The sequence below is a fragment of the Triticum urartu genome, chromosome 2, assembly GCF_003073215.2.
Source record: "Triticum urartu cultivar G1812 chromosome 2, Tu2.1, whole genome shotgun sequence".
NCBI classification, from domain to species: domain Eukaryota; kingdom Viridiplantae; phylum Streptophyta; class Magnoliopsida; order Poales; family Poaceae; genus Triticum; species Triticum urartu.
In genome coordinates, this window is record NC_053023.1 from 487,606,902 (window position 1) to 487,612,450 (window position 5,549).

Sequence of the window (5,549 nt, forward strand, 5' to 3'; positions counted from 1 at the left end):
CACATGGCGGTGGATCGCAAGCATACAGTCGGTCGCCCTGCTGCCACACCAACACAGCTCCATCGCCCACTGCATCCCAAAGTTTACACCTTGTACCCACACAGAGAGGACCCTAGATCTGGGATGTCGGGTGCCCATAGAAGCAACCGCAAGGGCCGCCAATGAGGGGAGGGCCATGCCCAAGGAAGCTACCGGGTCAGATCAGGAGCATGATGGACCTTGTGGATCCAGCATCCAACGGCGACCGGGAACCCCATCCATGACGGCCAGCCACAAGCGAGGAACTGCGCCACCGAGACCCAGCGACAGCAGCCTGCATCACCGACACGTGTCGCCGATGGAGGGAGAGGGAGTTTGATTAGTTTATGGTATGCACACGATGTTTTGTGGACGATCTCTACACTTCATTCATATGATCGAAGTGCAGTAGACGGCTGGAATGACTCTCATCCAACTGTCCTCAGGTTGTACATCATCCACAGAGCAATTTCGTTTATACTCAATATGACAACTGAAATGTGATTTAAGCTCAATATATGACAACTGAAATGTGATTTACACTACTGTTGTCTTGTTGATGCGCACTCTCTTCACTTTCTGAACTATAAAACCGTGTAGAAAATTTGAAACTGCTGGCATGCTACATCTGAGATCCTAATCATGTTGGAGTGAATAGACGAGAGACGGGGAAGGCACCAGTTATTAGTTAATATAAGAGGACAATTAGTACAGACAAATGCAAGTGCGCATCAAGCTTCTTCCGGCACAGCCATGAGAACGATGCTGACGTCGGCACGGGCACCGGCTCTGACGCCGGCGAAGGCGACCCGAGAGCCGGCGGCAGCTCAAATGGGGCTTTCCCCTGCCGGACGCCCGTGACGTTCCTCAAATCCGACGAAATTTTGCTCTGCTCCCAGACCTCAGATGCTGAAACAAGCAGAGAGTAAATACACGGCGATGGAACACTAGCAGAAATGACCCAAGGAGCTAGCGAGGTCACACTCACTGACCTCTCCTGGTTACCGTGAGGTTGGCGTCGTCGTAGTTCACCGGCCACAGGAAGTAGCCGAGCAGGCCGCACCGGGCGGCGAAGGCCGCTGTTGGCCTTGTTGCGCAGGAACCACGACCGGCCGTAGAGCGGGAGCCGCATGACCACCTTGCCCGCCGGGACTCCCGCGTCGAGCGAGGAGACGACGCCGTAGCTCACCGAGAAGTGCGACGCCCTGTCGTACAGCGGCGCGTCGAAGGCCGTGACAGTGGCCGCCGCGTCGGCCGGCCGGAGCCCGAACGCCATCACGTTGATCCAGTCGAGGCTCCCCGCGACCGCCTCCGACGGGTAGTCCACGCCGGCGAACGGCGCGCCGAACACGTGGTTAGAGAAGTAGACGGTGGCCGTGAGCAGGAACCCCTTGGGCGCCGCGGCGCGCCACTCGGCGACAAGGAACCCGAAGTCGGCCATTTCCACCGCCGACGCCGGGAACCGCCACGCGACGTCGATCCCGTCGAAGCCATTCTCCCGCGGCACCCTAACGGCCGCGTCGACGAACGCGACCCGCGACGTCGGGTCCGCGGCCATGGCGGCGAACGCGGGATCCCCAGATGCCCTGGCGGCGCCTGCTGCGGCATCTTCGGCGCCGGCGGTGGCGAGGGAGAGCAGGGTCCTGAGCACCGGGTTCCTCCCTTTGAGCTCCCGGGAGAAGCTGGCGAGGAGGCGCGCCTGGGCCAGGTCGGCTGGGAGCTGGAGCGTGTGCCGCGTGGGGTGCACGGAGAGAGAGGAGCAGTAGAGGTGGGTGTAGAGGGAGGCGTCGAGGGCCGAGAGGGGCTAGAGATCGGCGTCATCGGCGAAGTAGTAGCCGGCTCGCACCGTCGTCGGTGCTTGTTGGGTGGTGTCAGGCGGTGGCGCAAGAGCTGAAGCTGCAAGGGAGAGCGAGAGTGAGATGACACTGTAGAGGAGTGTGGTGTGTGCCATTGCTGAGGAGGTGGCCGGAGAGTGAGCATTGTTTTTGTGTCACCGGAGAAGGGGAATCTTGCTGGTGTTGTTATGCCAGTGGTTGCTTCTTTGTAACTTCTTACCTGAAGCAAATTTACCATTAATTAATCAAAAATGATAAATAAAAAAACGTCTGGTTTTTAGGCATAGTATAAATCAAACGTTTTTTTATAGCAAATTATATTGTGGTGAGGATGGCAGTTTCATTTAGCGAGCATTTATATTTCTGGCAAAACAACTGAACATGACAAATATTATGATGCTTGCTAAAGGAAATTGTCATCCTTGCAACAACATAATTTGTTATTTCGGACATTTGATTTATCATGCTAAAAGAATCTGGCGTCTGATTTGTATGAATTAATAAAAATTACTGTACATCCCAACTAAGAAAATTTGAGAGAGTGTCAGAAATGCTGCTCTACCATTTATGTTCATGACCAACTGCACGTTGGCCTCTGAAGGACTGTTTGTGTAAGGTTGATCACCGTTGTAGTTTTTGAAATGACATCATGTATGGTCTCCTGAAAAAATGGCATATACCGAGCAGTTGGTGTATATAGACAATCAGGTGTATTTACTATGCCACATGATTTTCATTTTATTTTTCCTACCAAACAGTAACAAATTCATAGAAAATACAATTGAACAATTAGTAACCATAAACTAAACAAAGTCCAATGATAACATGAAACCATGCATATCGAATAATGCATGGCCACCGATCGCAACATATGAAACAAAATAATAGCCGCGTTGCACCTACGGCAAAGTTTAACAATTAGAAGGATGCAAAGGTTTATGTACAAATATAGATGGTTGGGGTGGGGGTAGGTGGGGAAGGGACACCGCTCTATGCATGTTGATGTCGTCTCTCGAGGATGCAATACATGAAGTATGTTTCTTTATTAAAAAAATGTTACCAAAAGATATGCCATTGCTACTCCCATTCCTGCATCGCAACACATTGTGAATGTTTCATACATGTTGCATGATGTCAATTCCATTCCTTGATCATTTTGGTAAACTGATCTAATGATTGCAAAAACTATTGATCACTCTCTGAGCAAAGTACAAAAATAGATATCGTTGGGATGCCCACGAACAAGTGGTCATGTTGTATAGTGGGTAGTTGATTTACAGAGAGAGCCAGATGTATTTATTTTTCTGGATTATTTTAGACTTTTCATCGATGTTCATTCAGTTGGAGGAGACATTTTCGTCAACTAAAGAGACGCCTGTGGTGGCTTCGTTTTTTTTGAAAGATCCGGGGTCACCGGCTTCATTGATTTAGAAGAAAGCAGCAGGAGATACATGAATGATCAAGTGATCGTGGTATTAGGAGAGCTAAGAGTGGCCAGAACTAGGCCAGCTACATGACCAGGGTGTTTTATCTCACTACATCCTCCCCGAACGGGGACTCAATGCATCGAGCTCCTACAAGCCGCCAGAGCTCCATCGTGTTCTTGATGGCTTGCAGAACGTCCTCCGTCTGAGGCGTTTTTCCTCTGAACACATACGCGTTCCTCTCTTTCCAAAGCTCCCACGTGATCAGCAGCAGCATCGTCCTTAGCCTCTTTCTGCAACTTTGAGGCGTTGAAGCAGTCAGTCTTTCCCAATGCCTGAGAGAGCTGTGACCTGCTTCCCGCGCTTCATTGAGCACAGCGCAACCATATCTACGCGACACTGCCTGCCAGACCGTTCAGGCAAAAGGGCAGTCCTAGAAAAGGTGGATTGAGCTTTCCAGATTTCTGTTGCAGCAAACGCAGAAATAACCATTGGGCCACCCTCGCCGTTGCAGGCGATCGTTGCACCAAAGCTTGTCTTGGTGGAGCAGCCAAGCGAAGATCTTCACCGTACCTGGCGCCCAAGCTCTCCAAATCGCAGTTTTTTCACCTGAAGGAGGGATGTCACTGATTTGTAGATCGTAAGCAGCCTTTGCCGAGTAGGTTGCTCCTCCTGTGGTGGCCACCCAGCTGATCGTGTCCTCGTCGGAGGAAAGAATGATGCCTGCGTCCTGAATCTTCCTCCACATTTGCAAAAAACTGGTGAGCAATCTCTGCTGTGTTGGCTGTTGGGGAACGTTGCAGAAAACAAAAAATTTCCTACGGTTTCACCAAGATCCATCTATGAGTTCATCTAGCAACGAGTGATTGGATGCATCTATGTACCTTGTAGATCGCGAGCGGAAGCGTTCAAAGAACGGGGATGAGGGAGTCGTACTCGACGTGATTCGAATCACCGAAGATCCTAGCACCGAACGGACGGCACCTCCGCGTTCAACACACGTACGGAGCAGCGACGTCTCCTTCTTCTTGATCCAGCAAGGGGGAAGGAGAGGTTGAGGAAGATGGCTCCAGCAGCAGCACGACGGCATGGTGGTGATGGAGCTGTAGTACTCCGGCAGGGCTTCGCCAAGCACTATGGAGGAGGAGGATGTGTTGGAGAGGGAGAGGGAGGCACCAAAGATCAAGGTAAGAAGTCCTCCATCTCCCCACTATATATAGGAGGGCCAAGGGGGGGGGCGCCGGCCCTAGGAGATCTAATCTCCTAGGGTGGTGCGGCCAAGGGGAGGAATCCCTCCTCCCCAAGGCACCTAGGAGGTGCCTTCCCCTCCTAGGACTCTTCCTCCTTGAAACCCTAGGTGCATGGGCCTCTTGGGGCTGGTGCCCTTGGCCCATGTAGGCCAAGGCGCACCCCCTACAGCCCATGTGGCCCCCCGGGACAGGTGGCCCCACCCGGTGGACCCCCAGGACCCTTCCGGTGGTCCCGGTACAATACCGATGACCCCGAAACTCGTCCCGATGGCCGAAACAGGACTTCCCATATATAAATCTTTACCTCCGGACCATTTCGGAACTCCTCGTGACGTCCGGGATCTCATCCGGGACTCCGAACAACATTCGGGTTACTGCATATACATATCCCTACAACCCTAGCGTCACCGAACCTTAAGTGTGTAGACCCTACGGGTTCGGGAGACATGTAGACATGACCGAGATCGCTCTCCCGTCAATAACAAACAGCGGGATCTGGATACCCATGTTGGCTCCCACATGCTCCTCGATGATCTCATCGGATGAACCACGATGTCGAGGATTCAAGCAACCCCGTATACAATTCCCTTTGTCAATCGGTATGTTACTTGCCCGAGATTCGATCGTCGGTATCCCAATACCTCGTTCAATCTCGTTACCGGCAAGTCACTTTACTCATACCGTAATGCATGATCCCGTGACCAGACACTTGGTCACTTTGAGCTCATTATGATGATGCATTACCGAGTGGGCCTAGTGATACCTCTCCGTCATACGGAGTGACAAATCCCAGTCTTGATCCGTGTCAACCCAACAGACACTTTCGGAGATACCCGTAGTATACCTTTATAGTCACCCAGTTACGTTGTGACGTTTGGCACACCCAAAGCACTCCTATGGTATCCGGGAGTTACACGATCTCATGGTCTAAGGAAAAGATACTTGACATTGGAAAACTCTAGCAAACGAACTATACGATCTTATGCTATGTTTAGGATTGGGTCTTGTCCATCACATCATTC

The 5,549-nt window shown here is 51.6% G+C and overlaps 1 pseudogene; it reads right to left on the reverse strand.

Moving 5' to 3' along the window:
- Positions 1-505: 505 nt before the first annotated feature.
- LOC125541708 lies at positions 506-2,081 on the reverse strand (annotated as a pseudogene).
- Between the last annotated feature and the right edge of the window lie 3,468 nt (positions 2,082-5,549).